The sequence below is a fragment of the Lepidochelys olivacea genome, assembly GCF_965140295.1.
Source record: "Lepidochelys olivacea isolate rLepOli2 genome assembly, chromosome: 1".
Classification (NCBI taxonomy): Eukaryota; Metazoa; Chordata; order Testudines; family Cheloniidae; genus Lepidochelys; species Lepidochelys olivacea.
This window is the reverse complement of record NC_140411.1, coordinates 244,471,817-244,490,396: the sequence shown is the minus strand read 5'-3', so window position 1 is coordinate 244,490,396 and position 18,580 is coordinate 244,471,817.

Sequence of the window (18,580 nt, the reverse complement as noted above, 5' to 3'; positions counted from 1 at the left end):
CCATTCGTGGCCACTGGGCAAAGGAGACAGATGCCAGTGTCAGAGCTGATATAAGGAGCTGGCCAGGCTGAAAATAGGGAACCCACTGCCTGCCTGTGCGGAGAATGGGAAAGGGGAGAAGAGCCCACAGATGTGTGGGTATGGCCCAGCCTCTGCCAGCCAAATGCCAAAGCTTAATGTGCAGCATTTGCTGTTGAAGCAATATGCTGGATCTGAGGCCCTGGCTCACCTGCAGGGCATCCTGAGGTAATGGCACTTGATCTGAGCTGAGGTAGGCCCTGAGACTCCGAGCTGCACCCCCGCCCTCGCACCACACAAACCAGCAAGAGTTCTCCGGGGCTTCCCGCTGGGAGTAGGCAGGTGACAGTCATGTCTCTGCTCGCCAGCCTGGCCTCCCTTAGGACACTGACTGATTCTCCCCCCAGATGCTGATCGTCTCCTTTCCCTGCCCAGGAGCAGTATCATGCCTCCTTACCAGCTCCTCTCTTACCACCAGCTTCACACATAAGGAGAGAGGTGGAGCTGGTAGGAGAGCAAGCTGCTTTCTGCTGACAGGCTCCTGCCAGTCAGCCCATCCCAGGGTCATTCAGGGGATTAGACACCATCTCCCTGCTTTGAGCGGCTCTAAAAGCAGTTGCCCAACCAGTCGTCCTCCTCCTTCCCTCATCGTCTCTTCTTGCTTTGCCTAAGCAATTCCCTCATGCCACCTGCCCTGACTACTGCAGACACACAGCCCCTCTCCCTCTGGCATGGAGTCTCTGCATCAGTCACCCGTCCACCCTCCTGGCCTCTTTATAGGGATAGGGGCAGTTGAGAAACATTTCTTTTACCTTGTGCAGGGTGTCCCAGCCGAGCAACAGGGATACTGTCTGCTCTGTCCTGCTGGTGGTGTGGTCAGAGGAGTGATACCAACTCTTCCTTTCAACCAGGAAATGGAGATGGACCAGCATTGCAGAAAGCCAATCTAAAATGTAAGCAGTTATTTCAGAGAGGACTCTTTAAAACACATGCACACAGACACACACACACACACTTGAGGGTTTGCTCTACAAGACCTGCCAATGGTCGCTATGTTGGTTTGGGATGGGACATGCCTACCCCTTAATTAGATTGGCACTTGATAAGATTAAAGGAAAAGAATACTACACATAATGTCCTGGAGATCTCTCCTCTGGACTCCAACCAGGACTTTGAAACAACCAACAAGGAGTCTGTGTTCCCTACCGTCTAAGGAATCCATCTCAAGTTTTAGAGTGAGCCCAGTACAGGCTAGCTCAGAACTGTGGGCATTTAGTTAGTACAGTATGGATACAAGCAGAGCAGAAAAGGGGAATAGTTCTTCTCTCACACTGGGATAACTCCGCTGGAATTATTCCTAGTTTGTACTGGCATAGGGGAGATCGGAATTTGGCCCCACTAGACTGGGACTCAGGACACCTGGGTTCTAGTCCCAGCTCCACTGAGTGACTTTGATCAAGTCACATCCCTCCCTGTACCTCGGTTTCCCCACCTGTAAAATGGTGATAATGAGACTGACCCCATTTGTAAAGTGCTTGGGGATGTACGACTGAAAAGCTCGATGTAAGAGCTAGGTGCTGTTATTATCTTTGAATCTCATCACTTATACACCTTGCTGTCAAGTCTCAGTGTCTTGATTTAAGGAGATCCCTAGTCACCTGGGAGGTCATACTGTGTTAGGTAGGCAAGGTTTACTTGGGCAAAACCAGGTTGGCAGAGAAGTGGCCAATGGCTGCAGTTCACAGTGCGTGCAAATAGCATGTTTGGTGGGAAGCTTGTACCCAGCCCCTAGTCCTCCAGCTCTCAAATCAAAAATTAACATAAAGCCAACTCTGCAGCAAGGCTTCAGGCTCACCGACTTCATGAATACTCCATTCCTGGTGACAGTTCATTGCAGTTCCCTCTCTGTCTTCAGATCTCTCCTCAAGACCATCTCTGACGAGACTCCTATAACAATGAAATCAGATAGTCAGTGGTGGCTGGTGTGAGGGGCAGATGGGAATAGCCTCCCTTGACTTTGTCTAGTTATAATAATGTCCAAAAAACAAATGTATCCAGGCATATATAAACTGTATATATTTATTGGCCCCCTCTCTCCTGACCCATGTCACTTGCCCTCTCAGCCCTAGTTCAGCAAGATGTTTAAGCATGCGTCTAACTTTAAGCCCACGGGTAGTCCCACTTAAGTCAATGTGAGTACTCACATGTTTCAAGGTAGGCAGGTGCTTAAGTACCTTGGTGAACTGAAGCTGTAGATTGTAAACACTTTGGGGCATGGCCCATGTCTTTCTGTGTATTTGTACAGCTCCTTGCACAATCCCAATTGGGGCCTCTGGGTGCTACCACAATATAAATATTAAACAACACTAACAGAAATGGCAATGACATGTGCGCTGTGCGAACTTCATGGGAGAGGCAGTCCCTTTACTGGGAACGGCACAGGCATCCGTCCAAGCAATATTCTTCACAGATGTGCAGAGAAAGCAGAGCACAAAGCAGCTGCTCTTGCTGAAGGAATGAGAAAGGAGCTTGAGATGAACTCCTGTGTTATAACAAAAATTAACACACTGTGGATGTCCAGACACTGGATTCCACAGTACCAAGGACTCTCCACAACATGGCATCAAACTGGGTAAATTCTATATTGTCCAACCCAAAGGAAAGTGGGATCGAGAAGAAAAGAGGGCAGGGGAGGAATGTGCCGTGCCAGGTTATGACTAGGCCAGCGCCAATAATACAGAATGCATTTGGGAACATGCCTGAGAGCAAGACTTGAGAATTTACTTTGATGGATGGCACTTGGAACCCCTTTATTGGTTGTCCTCCACAGACATTCATGTAAGTGAATTTTCATTCACTAAAGCACTTGCCAAAAGTGTTGCAAAGACTCACGCAAGTGTGTATTTGCAACAGACGTGCTCAGGTAGCCACCTGCAAAGCTCTTTGTGGCTTGGGGAGTTACCCAACCTGGGAGCAATAACATACTACATGATCTGGGTGACCAATCACACAGTGTAGAGAGCAAGTTATGAATAAATCGACATTCGATGCAGTAATAATGGTAAAAGAGTTTGTGAGCAACCTATTAGTTTGAAATTCATTTGCATAAACAATTAGTTAAATGGTTTTAAAATAATAAAAAGGCATACAAATTTAAGCCTCGTCATGGATAATTTGGGAACAATAGAAAGGGTTATGTGCCTTGAATGAATTGGTTGCTGCTGTTAGCATGACCAGCTCTAGAGCTGATTGACACTGAAAACTTGCTTTGACATAGCTATATCTCTCAGGGGTGTGAAAAATCCACACACCCCGAGGCCTGGTCTACACTAGAAAATGAAAAACCCACACCCCCGAGTGACGTAGCTAAGCCGACCTAAATCCCCGAATACACAGTGCTAGGTCACTGGAAGAATTCTTCCATCCACCAAGCTACTGCCTCTGGGGGAGGTGAGAGGGGATTACCAACACAGACAGGAAAATCCCTCCCGACAGCATGGGTAGTATGGACACTGAAGCGGTGCAGCTGTGCCCCTGTAGCATTTCAAGTGCAGACATATCCCACAAACTTCAGAGGCTGGGGCATTAAGCACCACGCACCTGGCAGCAATTGCCTTAGACAAAAGACTTCCTAAGGTTTTCAGCTCAGCTCAGAGCCAAGCTGGCTACATTGTTCACCATGATTAGACCAGCTGGGCTTGATTACCAGCTCATCCCAAGCTCTGCTCAGCACAAGAATGGAGGTGGGGGCCCAGGGTGGGTTTGTGCCAACCTTTGTGTTTCTCCTGTTCTTAGAGTTTGCTCAGCCATACGCATGAATTAGAGAAGTCTCAGAGCTATCAGCGTACGCCTACTCTACGAGCACTGCAGCTGCACTGCTGTAGCATAGACACTTGCGACAGTGACAGAAGGGGTTTTGCCAGAGCTATAGTTAGTCCACCTCCTCAAGAGGTGGCAGCATAGGCATTGACTTTTGTTTTTGCCAGTGGGTGCCTGTAGCGAGGCAGTTGCCCCGCTCCTGAAAAAGGTAGGCTGATTGGGTGTGGCTGCAGCTGTGACCGCTTCACCAATCAGGCCACAGCTGGCCCTGATAAAAGGGCTGAGGGCAGAGCTGGGTCAGAGTCTCTTTTGCCCTCTGGAGAGAGAAGGACCTAGCTCTCTGAAGAGCAAGGGTACCTGAGTCCGAGCAGTGCTGGGGAAGGGCAAAGGAGCTAGGGAGCTCCAGCCTGGCAACTCCCCAGGCTGAGGCCTTGGTTAAGGCTTAAGACGGTACCGGGGCCCTAGAGGGGCAGCCCGGGGATACGCAGAGGCAGCTGGTCCAACCCCCTTGCCAATGATGAGTGGCCATTACAGACTGGAGTCTGCCCCAGTGAGCAGGGGCTAGATGACAACTGGCAGTAGCCACTGAGGCACGGTGGGGATAGAGGGTTGGGGGTTCTGCAGGGAGGGGAGACCCAGAGAGTGGGAGTACTGCAGTGGGCAGAACCCCAGGATAAGGGGCACCAGGGTCCAGAAGGGACACAGGGGGCCTGAGGCAGGTGAGACCTGGCAGAAGAGGGCACTCCAAAGCTGAAGAAGAGCTAATTCCCAAGACGACCAGCAGGAGGTGCTGTGCCAGTGAGTGCTTGATCTGCTACAGTGCCCCACACCAGCTCTGCCCCCTCCCCTGAGGCCCCCACTCCAACTCTTCCTGCCCCAGCTCTGCACACTTTCCCCAAGACCTCCCTCCTCCTCCCCTGAGCACCTCCCACCCACTGCCCACTCCTTTCTGCCCCATCCTGCCTTAAGGGCAGTGAGGAGAGGAGCGAGTAGCAGGGCAGCCCTGCTCAACACCTGATGGGTGGGGCAGCCACTGAAGAGCTGATGGGGGCGCAGGGCCAGCTTCTGAACAACTGATTGGTGGCCAGCTCCAGGGACGCCAGAGTAGCAGCTCCATACAGCCCCGGGGGTGCTGAGCACCCCTATTTTTTCTCTGTGGGTGCTTGAGCCCTTGAGCACCCACATCTATGGCAGTAGCAAGGTCAATGGAAGAATTCTTCCCTCAGTCTAGCAGTGACTAAACTGGGGGTTAAGTCACCTTACCTGCATCTCTTGGCAGGGGGATTTTTCACACCCGAGCGACATAGCTAAAGCGTTTTAGGTGTAAACCAGGCCTCAGTTTCTTAGGCCCGCTTGCATCTGCTCTCCTGAGCTGTGCTGTGCAGTCCTTGGCAGTCAACAGGAATCTGGGTCTCAGCTCTACTAACACTTAGTGCTTATTTTGTCCACAAATCTTAAAGCACTTCACAAAGGTGGACAAGAATCATTAATACCAGTTTACAGACAGGAACATTTAGTACAGAGACAGTCTTGCCCGAAGTCACACAGTAAGCTACTGCCAGGCTCCTAATTTCCACTGGACCCTGCTGCCCTCTTGTCTTTTCAGAGATTCTCAGAGTCTGGGTTCCTTTCTATCCCTACCACAGGACATCTCCTATAATCTTCACCTATCTACTTGGCCTCGGGGGTTAATACAGTGCATGGCCAGGTTCTGCCCTCTCATTTTCAGTCACTCACAAATTTCCAACCACACTGCAAGGCCCCACACAGAGCTTCCAAACAAAGCCTGTCAAAAAGATCAGCAGCCAGCAATTTTATCTTCAGTCACCCACTACTCTCAACACACAATTGATGCTATTTGCCCATGCAGCTCCTCTGAGCCCTGGGGAACAATTCTCGCAGGAAATTATCTGTGTCAAAGAGTGGGCGTTCTTAAGCACCTTCACGTCACTGTCAGCAGCACAAACAGAATGGCGCAAAGTGAAAGGCAAGGCAAGGAAAGAAAAGACAGTCCAATAACAAAAGAGACAGGTTTCAGAGTAGCAGCCGTGTTAGTCTGTATTTGCAAAAAGAAAAGGAGTACTTGTGGTACCTCAGAGACTTCCAACCTGGATCAAGGTTAAATGTGACCTGCAAAAGAAAAAAGATAGGGATGGTGCCCTTTGATTGCTCCTTTTATGATGTATAAAGGAAGTCTGAAAGGTTTTGCTCAATTAAAGTTTTTTCCCTGCTTGTTTTTTACACCAGAAATTTGGGGCTTGTCTACTCTATTTATCCTGAAGGACTCGAGGGATGACTGGAGAACCAGTGAGTTAATCACTTCAGAGACACTGTGCAAGTGAAACTTTTTCAGCTGAAAAAAAGTCAGACTGTTTAAAACTTGGTGCATATTTCGGTGTGGTTGGTTGGTTTTGTTAACAGCAATTTCACAAGTGTGCCTGAGAAGCACTTGGGAGAAGAGAGATCTTTGCTGAAGATTCAATGTCTTTCCCCTTCAGGTAAAGGCTGAGAACATTCATAATCCACATCCGAGATCTCCAAGACTCCTCCAGCAAAACTGATAAAAACTAGACTTGACATTCCTGATATTTCTAGATGCAGGGAAGAGGGGAGAAAAAAAACTTAAAAAAAAAATCCTTGACCTTCTCTATGTATCCAAAAAGGACACAATGACCGCTTTTTCCCTTCTCTGCACAACTCTATCTTTCTTTTCTTTGAATGAAAGCCTCATCCCATCCTTTGGCATGATACTTCTGGGTGAGTTCTTTTACCCTTAAAAAGCAAAGGAGTACTTGTGGCACCCTAGAGACTAACCAATTTATTTGAGTATAAGCTTTCGTGAGCTACAGCTCACTTCATCGGATGCTCCCAAAAGCTTATGCTCAAATAAATTGGTTAGTCTCTAAGGTGCCACAAGTCCTCCTTTGCTTTTTGCAAATACAGACTAACAGGGCTGCTCCTCTGAAACCTGTCCTTCTACCCTTACTCATTCCTGTTGATGATATGGGTGAGACACTCTGAAAGGAGGAAAATAGACATTGATACATGATAATTGCTGCAAAAGTAACAACTTGCAGCCTATGGACTCTATTAATGGTTGATTGGAGGAGGAACACATGGACGTCAGGAGGACCAAGACAGTGTCCTTTTGCTAATGGGAGCATAACCTGGCAGAATTGCATATGAGGATGGCACTAAAGTAAGGATGTCCCAAGCTATTGGTACAATGTAGTTAGTGACTGAGAGGCTACTTACCCAGTTTGCCATAAGGGCATAGTCAGATGCTTTGGTTTCATGCTGATCAAGGAAGGACCCATGTTGCATTTCAAAAGCAGCAAAGCCAAATAGCTGCAGCCAGTAAAGTGTGAAATTTAATTATCGATGCCTGCCCTCCATGAGCTGCCAGAAAGCTTTGTAACTGTCACTTGGTTAATTCCAAGTAAGAGCTGGCCGTTGCAGGTCACCCGAGTGTGAGAATTTAACTTCTGCCAAGAAGGCTGTTTGTTAATGCAGCAGCCCCAAGAGACTGTGCGTCTGGAATACAGTGTGGTTTTAGCATCCCCATGGAGAATACGGCACTTGAACATCCTACTACCTAGAGTACAGGGAGCCTGCAGATGTGCTTTTTGTTTACCCCCTGTATAATACCCCCCACCATCCGTCCCTAGTGCCTGTCACAGTTGTGCGTGACTTGGGACATCAGAGTATGGGTTTCAGAGTAGCAGCCGTGTTAGTCTGTATTCGCAAAAAGAAAAGGAGTACTTGTGGCACCTTAGAGACTAACCAATTTATTTGAGCATGAGCTTTCGTGAGCTACAGCTCACTTCATCGGATGCATACCGTGGAAACTGCAGCAGACATTATATACACACAGAGATCATGAAACAATACCTCCTCCCACCCCACTGTCCTGCTGGTAATAGCTTATCTAAAGTGATCATCAAGTTGGGCCATTTCCAGCACAAATCCAGGTTTTCTCACCCTCCGCCCCCCCACACACAAACTCACTCTCCTGCTGGTAATAGCTCATCCAAAGTGAACACTCTCCCTACAATGTGCATGATAATCAAGGTGGGCCATTTCCAGCACAAATCCAGGTTTTCTCACCCCCCAACCCCCATACACACACAAACTCACTCTCCTGCTGGTAATAGCTCATCCAAAGTGACCACTCTCCCTACAATGTGCATGGTAATCAAGGTGGGCCATTTCCAGCACAAATCCAGGCTCTCTCACCCCCCCACCCTTTCCCGGGGACACACACACACAAACTCACTCTCCTGCTGGCAATAGCTCATCCAAACTGACCACTCTCCAAGTTTAAATCCAAGTTTAACCAGAACGTTGGGGGCGGGGGTAGGAAAAAACAAGGGGAAATAGGCTACCTTGCATAATGACTTAGCCACTCCCAGTCTCTATTTAAGCCTAAATTAATAGTATCCAATTTGCAAATGAATTCCAATTCAGCAGTTTCTCACTGGAGTCTGGATTTGAAGTTCAGAACAGATCAGTGGCACTGCTATGGGTACCCGCATGACCCCACAGTATGCCAACATTTTTATGGCTGATTTAGAACAACGCATCCTCAGCTCTTGTCCCCTAAAGCCCCTACTCTACTTGCGCTATATTGATGACATCTTCATCATCTGGACCCATGGAAAAGAAGCCCTTGAGGAATTCCACCATGATTTCAACAACTTCCATCCCACCATCAACCTCAGCCTGGTCCAGTCCACACAAGAGATCCACTTCCTGGACACTACAGTGCTAATAAACAATGGTCACATAAACACCACCCTATACCGGAAATCTACTGACTGCTATTCCTATCTACATGCCTCCAGCTTTCACCCTGACCACACCACACGATCCATCGTCTACAGCCAAGCTCTGCGATACAACCGCATTTGCTCCAACCCCTCAGACAGAGACAAACACCTACAAGATCTCTGTCAAGCTTTCTTACAACTACAATACCCACCTGCGGAAGTGAAGAAACAGATTGATAGAGCCAGAAGAGTTCCCAGAAGTCACCTACTACAGGACAGGCCTAACAAAGAAAATAACATAAAATACATAAAAAAACAAAGAAAATAAAGAAAAGAACGCCACTAGCCGTCACCTTCAGCCCCCAACTAAAACCCCTCCAACGCATTATTAAGGATCTACAACCTATCCTGAAGGATGACCCAACACTCTCACAAATCTTGGGAGACAGGCCAGTCCTTGCCTACAGACAGGCCCGCAACCTGAAGCAAATACTCACCAACAACCACATACCACACATCAGAACCACTAACCCAGGAACTTATCCTTGCAACAAAGCCCGTTGCCAACTGTGCCCACATATCTATTCAGGGGACACCATCACAGGGCCTAATAACATCAGCCACACTATCAGAGGCTCGTTCACCTGCACATCCACCAATGTGATATATGCCATCATGTGCCAGCAATGCCCCTCTGCCATTTACATTGGTCAAACTGGACAGTCTCTACGTAAAAGAATAAATGGACACAAATCAGATGTCAAGAATTATAACATTCATAAACCAGTCGGAGAACACTTCAATCTCTCTGGTCATGCAATCACAGACATGAAGGTCGCTATCTTAAAACAAAAAAACTTCAAATCCAGACTCCAGCGAGAAACTGCTGAATTGGAATTCATTTGCAAATTGGATACTATTAATTTAGGCTTAAATAGAGACTGGGAGTGGCTAAGTCATTATGCAAGGTAGCCTATTTCCCCTTGTTTTTTCCTACCCCCCCACCAGACGTTCTGGTTAAACTTGGATTTAAACTTGGAGAGTGGTCAGTTTGGATGAGCTATTGCCAGCAGGAGAGTGAGTTTGTGTGTGTGTGTGTGTGTGTGTCCCCGGGAAAGGGGGGGGGGGTGAGAAAGCCTGGATTTGTGCTGGAAATGGCCCAACTTGATTATCATGCCCATTGTAGGGAGAGTGGTCACTTTGGATAAGCTATTACCAGCAGGAGAGAGAGTTTGTGTGTGTGGTTTTTGGAGGGGGGTGAGAGAACCTGGATTTGTGCAGAAAATGGCCCACCTTGATTATCATACACATTGTGAAGAGAGTTGTCACTTTGGATGGGCTATTACCAGCAGGAGAGTGAGTTTGTGTGGGGGGGGGCAGAGGGTGAGAAAACCTGGATTTGTGCTGGAAATGGCCCAACTTGATGATCACTTTAGATAAGCTATTACCAGTAGGACAGTGGAGTAGGAGGAGGTATTGTTTCATGATCTCTGTGTGTATATAATGTCTGCTGCAGTTTCCACGGTATGCATCTGATGAAGTGAGCTGTAGCTCACGAAAGCTCATGCTCAGAGTATGGGGTTTCTCTAACTGTACTACTGTGATGGCTACCATCCTGGCTGAATCACCGGGGACTGACTCAGGTGCCTCCAGAGCTAAACACACAAACTGCTACAGCTTGAGCTAAAGAGGCAAGGTTCCCTAGCAGAGGCTATAACAGACTCAAATCCTTTGTGGATTGGGCACAGAGGACCTGTAACACACACTCACCAGTGGATTACATTACTCACAAATTGTGTTAAACCAGATTAGTTAATCCAGTACAAACCTCTAGTGCAGACACTCTTATTCTGCTTTAAGACTATTTCAGGGATGGTCTACACACCATCTCTGCACCGATTTATAGCAATATAATTAAATCAGGGCAATCCCTAGCATGGGTGCAGTTTATCAATATAAAGGAGTTCCTATCAGAATGCATCCGATGAAGTTATGCCAGGATGGGGTGTGATTTTTATTTTTTTAAACAAATGCAACTATGCTGGTAAAAGATCTAGCGAAGATGCTGTTTTACTGGTATAAGTATGGTTATATTGGTATAACTCAGGGCCGGGGTTCTCAAAGTGGGGGTTGGGACCCCTCAGGGGGTCATGAAGTTACTACATGGGGGGGGGGGGTCATGAGCTGTCAGCCTCCACTCCAAACCCCACTTTGCCTCCAGCATTTATAATGGTGTAAAATATATAAAAACGTGTTTTTAATTTATAAGTGGGGGGTCGCACTTAGAAGCTTGCTATGTGAAAGGGGTCAGCAGTACAAACGTTTGAGAACCACTGGTATAACTTGTGCTGGTTCCCTGGGTATAACCATCCTGGCAAAACCCTCATAGTGTAGAGAAGGCCTGAGTGTGAGACACTTGAACTGGCTGTTGGAATCTAACCTTGTGAGCACTTGGGTGTGGGAAAAGAGGATGGGAGAGGGGAATAGTGGGGGAAAAAGAATAGCAGATTTGGGGAGGAAACATGAGGAGGACAATGGCTATGCAAAGTGGAGAGGAGAGATATTACAGGAGGAATAATAATCCATCTGAGATGCCACCGTGATGATGGTGGTATCTGAACCTGAAGAACAAAGAAGAGACAGAGACACAGCAAAAGAGATAAAAATGTAACACAAACACATGATGCCTGTCAATCACAGATCAGACACACTGCCTCCTCCTGAGGGAAGAGTAACAAGGAAGAGCCAAACCTTTTGATGTAAAGGAAGAAAAATAGTGGGGCATGACCCTCATTTTTAATTTTTTGAACCTTATTTTTTGTTATTGGGAGGGCACTCTCCCACTGGCACACATTTCTGGCTATTTTTACACTGAGTGACTGTGGCAAAAAGTCTAGTTCCCCAGAAAAATTATATCCTTGAAAGAGTAATACTACTTCTACCACTACTGCTAATATTGCCTTTGAGAGGCTGGTATCTTCAACTACAGGTTTCCTAAGGGTGTGGCCTTTTGGAAATGGCCCTTAGTGCAAGTTGTGAGTGAGCAAGTGAGGAAAAGAAGAAAACCAGAGCTACCTCAGAACCTGGGAAGGGCAAAGACCTGAATCTGCTTTGAAATCTACGTTCGATTGGACAGTGCCAGGCAGATGCAACTTACCAGTTTAGTGCTTGGACACTGCAGTGGTGGGATGGATAGATAGATCTGTTTGTGTCTGTGCATGAGAGAAAGAAAAACTGTGTGAGAGAGAAAATGTATCCTGCTACTGTTTGCTCATGTGACATGCTGGCAGGAAATGAGCTCTTGGTTTCATTAATAGGGTTTCGTCCCCGGTGGGGGAGTTGCTGCTGTCAATAGAATTGGACAGTTTGAAATTGTTTTACAGTCGTTCGATGGGCCGTACGTCAGCCCTTTGGCAGGACTCTTGCCAGAATGACCTGAAAGTGCTGCTGACAAGTCTGCCCAGGGTAAATGCAGCACACATCGCCTCCCTCTCCTCCAAAAAGGGAGGGAGACTTCAGAAAGGTTTGCCAAGGTTATAAACACCTCTATTTATAGCTGTGAACCAGTCTCACAAACTAGAATCCCAGCAGTGATGTATTTATTCAAAAGGATTCTGTCAGTACTCTGAAACCGTACATCAGATTGGCGCAATTAAAATATTGAAAATAAAAGGGCATAATTCTCTCTTAGGCTATCTGACTTACACACACACACACACACCAGTGAATGCTAAAACTTACCACAGAGGTGGATACACAGAATTTTGATCACACATAACTAACTAAATAGGTGTTAACTCTGCATGCTTAATAACAGTCAGTGAAAGAGAGAGGCACAAAAATCTACCTGGGGAAAAGCAAGAGACAATTCTTTTAGAAACAATGCACATTATTTATAGCTCAGCATCCATGTCTGCAAGCTGAAGGTAGATGAATTCAGACTAGAATTAATGTCCTAATTTTTAACAATGAAGGCAGTTAACCATCAGAACAACTTACCATGGGTGGTGGATTCTCCATCACTGACCATTTTTAAAGCCAGTTTGGATGTATTTCTATAAGATATGCCCTAGTTCATTAGCTCTCAACCATTCCAGACTACTGTACCCCTTTCAGGAGTCTGATTTGTGTTGCGTACCCCAAGTTTCACCTCACTTATGTCTGATTTTGTAAGCAAGTAGTTTTTAAAAATACAAGTGTCACTGCACACTATTACTGAAAAATTGCTTATGTTCTCATTTTTATCATATAATTATAAAATAAATCAATTGGAATATAAATATTGTACATACATTTCAGTGTACATTACTTAGAGCAGTATAAACAAGTCATTGTATTTATGATATTTTAGTTTGTACTGACTGCTCGTGCTTTCTATGTAGCCTTTTGTACATCTAGGTAAATATCTAGATGAGTTGACATACCCCCTGGAAGACCTCTGCTCTAGTTCAGCCACAGCTATTGGACTTGGAGCAGGAATTAATTCAGGGACAGCCTATGGCCTGCGTTATCTAGAGGATCAGACAAGACAATCACAATGGTCCCTTCTGATCTTAAAAATTTGTGAACAGGAGCCCCGCTCATGGAGGCTGCCGGGGTGCTGTGCTGAATGAGCTCATTACTTAGCCACACTCCATTCCTGGGCAGCATCAGCCTCTGTTTTTGGTCTGCTCTGGAGTCTTATGCCCCAACTCACAATTGAAAGGGAGGTTGCAGTCAGAATGCTCTGCCCCACATCCCTGAAGACTTTGTGCCAGACTTATAGAGGCATTTAAGCACTAAAGATGCTCAGAGGTGCCTAATAGAACTTTTAAAAGCACCTTACATGCTTTTGAAAATCTTTAGGCACCTAAATACCTTATAAAATCTGGCCCTTTCTGCCACCATACAGGCTCCCCAGGCCTCAGCATATAGCAGTGAAAACCTGCCTAGACGGGGTTACCATCTTTTGTGATTTTGTTGTGTCTCATGAGATTTGGAGTTTTTATTGATGCCCCAGCTGTATGAATCAAGAGAGAGCATGAAATCTCAGCTTCCATTTAAAAGAAATAGAGCGAGAGTCTAACCCTCCTGGTTGCAGAGAAAAGCTTGAAAACGTTCAGAGGCTGCACCACAAAGACTCTCAGACCAGAAGCAAAGAAAAAGAATCCCAATGTGTTGGTTTTTTTTTTAAATCATGCTTTTGTGGGGAGGAATACATGATTTTTGTAATGGCAATGCTGTAAATGCAGGTTCAATTTAGTTCCCAGCCCATTGATCACCCATGTGTGAAAAGGCCCAGTGCCTATTAAAAGGGTCATTTTTGCAGACCCCTACTGATTAGGCTTTGGAGGTTGTCAGCATAGAAATGTTAGAAGTAACCATTTTAAAATAGTTTTCCCCCTCATCTATGAAATCTTCTTACTTTCTGGTCTGCTAAAGGTATCTGAGCATCCATCATTCCATGACATTACAAATAACATGGTTTGCAATGGGATTTCTAGGGATATCTGTAATGAGCGAAAAACTATGATATGCAATGTGTTTTCAGAGGGAGACTTATATTTTTAAAAAAATAATAGGTTTGTTAAAGTGCATTTGTGTGTTGGATTCTGCCGGCAGCCTGGACAAGGAAGTGTTCAGCATAGACGTTATCAAGGTTCCTTCCCCACTCTGAACTCTAGAGTACAGATGTGGGGACCTGCATGAAAGACCCCCTAAGCTTATTCTTACCAGCTTAGGTTAAAAACTTCCTCAAGGTACAAACTTTGCCTTGTCCTTGAATCCTATGCTGCCACCACCAAGCATGTTAAATAAAGAACAGGGAAAGAGCCCACTTGGAGACGTCTCCCCCCCCTCAAAATATCCCTCCAAGCCCTACACCCCCTTTCCTGGGGAAGGCTTGATAAAAATCCTCACCAATTTGCATAGGTGAACACAGACCCAAACCCTTGGATCTTAAGAACAATGAAAAAACAATCAGGATCTTAAAAGAAGAATTTTAATTAAAGAAAAAAGTAAAAGAATCACCTATGTAAAATCAGGATGGTAAATACCTTACAGGGTAATCAGATTCAAAACATAGAGAATCCCTCTAGGCAAAACCTTAAGTTTCAAAAAGACACAAAAACAGGAATATACATTCCATTCAGCACAGCTTATTTACCAGCCATTTAAACAAAAGGAAATCTAACACATTTCTAGCTATATTGCTTACTAACTTTGTACAAAGAAAAGGAGTACTTGTGGCACCTTAGAGACTAACCAATTTATTTGAGCATGAGCTTTCGTGAGCTACAGCTCACTTCATCCGATGAAGTGAGCTCACGAAAGCTCATGCTCAAATAAATTGGTTAGTCTCTAAGGTGCCACAAGAAGTGAGCTGTAGCTCACGAAAGCTCATGCTCAAATAAATTGGTTAGTCTCTAAGGTGCCACAAGTACTCCTTCTCTTTTTGCGAATACAGACTAACACGGCTGTTACTCTGAAACCTAACTTTGTACAGGAGTTAGGAAGAGCATTCCTGATCTGTTCCTGGCAAAAGCATCACACAGACAGACAGACCCTTTGTTCCCCCCCTGCCCCCTGCAGCTTTGAAAGTATCTTGTCTCCTCATTGGTCATTTTGGTCAGGTGCCTGCGAGGTTATCTTAGCTTCTTAACCCTTTACAGGTGAAAGGGTTTTGCCTCTGGCCAGGAGGGATTTTATAGCACTGTATACAGAAAGGTGGTTACCCTTCCCTTTATATTTATGACAGATGTGTATGCTTAGCTCACATTTCATGCTCGCTTTGCAGTTCTTTATTAGTTGGGCCTTAAGCACAACTGTAATAAAGGTGATTAAAAATAACACTGCCTGCCTGGACCACAGAGATCCCATTTCCTCCACTAATACTCAGGCCTCATCTACTCTAGAGATATTTGGTGCATTGATCAACATGTGGCTTCCTTTGAACACCTGGAACACAGCTCATGTCCACACACAAGGGATAGCAGTGGTGCCCATGGGGGGGGCAGTCACAGTGTAAATTAGACTTGCTTCCAGCAAATTCCCAACATGGACCATTAAAACAGGTCTTGAGTCCCTCCCATTATCTAGATTCACCCCAAAATGGGGATATTTTTCTGGTTTATTTTTTAAAATTTAATTAATGTGATGTTAATTTTTTTCAAACTTGATAAGAGCAATCTGGAGGGGGAAAGAATAGGGCTGGCTGAGAAATCACAGAGAATATTCTTGGGTTTCACTATTTTTCTGTGTGGGTAGTTTTGACTGTTGCCTGCCATCAGCACCCATCTGTCTCTCTAGGAGTCCACCTCAGTTTCAAGCAGCTGCTGAATGACTCAGCAAAAAGGGAAAGGAATCCCACAGAGATGTCCCCCGCTCCTTGCTTCATAAATACAAATACCAATGCAAATGCTGTTCCAAAGCACCTTCTGAATACCCTGCCAAGCGCTTGGCATCCACACATGGAGCTCAGAGCCCCTTATAAAAAAGAAACAAGAAATCTCTCACACATACACACACACACCCTTACCCTCCCATCTGTGGATATCACAGCTCCTTGGACCTGGTGGTTTATCAACAGCAACACTGAAATGCCAATAGTGATTCTGTGGAACCCTTTGCTCCCTTGCTTCATCAAGTCATACTTTGGCCACCTCAGTAGCACCGAGGGAAGATTCGACAACCGAGCTGGTACAGAATGACAGATTGATGTGCTTTTGGTAGATTGAAGGGATGCTGGCAGTGTTTAGTTACTAGACTGGATCTCAGTGAGAAAAATATCTGTGATCAGGTGCCTGGAATGGACCTCACAGAGAATGCCACACTCAGGGCAGACTGCAAGAAACAGGGCAAACAATCCCTCAAAACTGGAGGTTAATTCTATAATTAGATTCACCAAACCAGTAACAAAGCGCTTCTGTAGTACCCACTGGTTAACAAGAAGCCATACACAGTCCCCTTTAGGCACTCCAGCCCTTGGCTCCCATCCAGACAAACTGGTCTAATAGAGTGAGAAGTTACTGTGAGGTTCTACCATTCCCAAAGGATCAGACACTTACCATCTGGTCAATATATATCTCGGGTTTTACCCAATTTTCGTGCTGTCAGCCAATCTTTAATAAACTAACTCAGAATTTATTAATTAAGGGAAAGAATAAAGTTATAAATTGTTAAAAGATCATATACTCACCAATGTTTGTGAAGTCCTTAAATGAGGTTTGTAGCAGTGAAGGAATAGTCTGCTGGTTTTCAAAAGTCCCTCTGGTAACTTTCAAAAGATTGGAAGGTCCTCAGTCCATAGTTCAAAACACTCCTTTAAGTTGTAAATCCAGTCCAGAGAACTGGAGCAGGAAAGAGGCAAAATGGAGATATCTCAGGTGTCTTTTATATTCTCTGCCATGTGCATGGAAATTTAACTATCCCAAACAAAGCCCACAGCCCTTGTATATGGAAAGTTACTGACAAAGAGGGAGTCTGAAGTCACATGTCCACATCAAATGCCCCTATATGTTTTGCTAAATCATAGGGGTGGCTATTGGCTCCTTGCTGTCTGAGACGTCCTCAGGAACAGCTATCTGGAGAGCTGATTCTTTTTAGTGGCCCATCAAGCTTTACTAGTCCATTCACAATGGACTGGTGAGACTGGATATAGACTACCCTGTGGGTGTCACCCCAAGAACAAACACATCTGAGACACAAATACATCACCAATAGTCAGAACGTCAGATTCAGTGATGATACATGGATTTAACCAGAATAATCATACTTGACAGACTAACTTTTCCATTGATACCTTACATGATATACTTTGTACAAGATTTGTTGCAATTATATAATAAAGAGATCAATAATATTATAAATGGTCACCTATCTTTTATACAGTGTCACAATATCCCCACGGTTATAGCTGCCTGTTGTGTCCTGCATAATATCTGTGAGGCAAAGCGGGGAAAGTTGCTGCCAGTGGGGAAGTGGTGCAGCTTTTGGCTGACTCTGAACAGCCAGGCACAAAGGCCATTACAAGAGCCCAACATGAAGCTATGCAACTAAGGGAGGCTTTGAATGAGCACTTTAAGGTCATTCTCAGCAGTGTGCACTCTTGGAGTGTTCACATGTCTGAATATTAGGGTGCTGTTAGGAATTGTCTGTGCTGTACTTTTATAAATAGGACTAGGTATTTTAGTAAGCCTATGAATTATGTGGCGCTTGCTGTACGTTTACAAGTACTCTTTGCTTCCACAAAGGAAATCTGCGCAACCCTCAAAAGGCTAGCCTGGGAATTAAATTCATAATGTTGCTAGACACTTAAAACCATGGACTCAACAGGGACACCAGTTCTATGGCTCATTATAACAATTTGTAACATACCCCACTGCTTGCTAACCTTTAATTGCCTACTTCAAACCCCTTATGCATAACAATGTAACCCTCAATTGCCCACTTCTTTTCAAGTGGCCTCCTACAACTTGCATTACCCCTTTTACTTATCAATCTGTTCCAACTTGTATTTAGCTCAGGCACTCTAATTTCCTTCCCCACACCTGAAGAGCACCTCTGTGGAGCTTGAATGCTTGTACTTTCCATCAACAGATGATGGTCCAATAAAAGATATTACCCTACCTACCTTGTATCTCCAATAGCTGTGTTTTGTTAACGTGTGGATGAGCTGGGTGCCATGATTACATGTAAAGATTGTAGGGAAAATGCATGTACACACTTACCCAAATTCTCTTCCTCATCCTCAGGCTCATTCATGTTTACCTGGCAGGACTGTCTTCTGTGATGGAGTCTCAAACAAGTCCTGGCTCACAGCCTCGCTGGAGTTCCTTGCTAAGTCTCTCCACTCCTTCTCCTCACTTTTCACGGGTGGGGTCTCTATCTCAAGGTCCTCTGAGGTATCCACAGTGGCCTATGGGTTTCTGGTGGGGTCTATTTCAAGTATGACAGGCAGTTCAATAAAAAAGCAGCAGATCTGCAGGGCACCACCA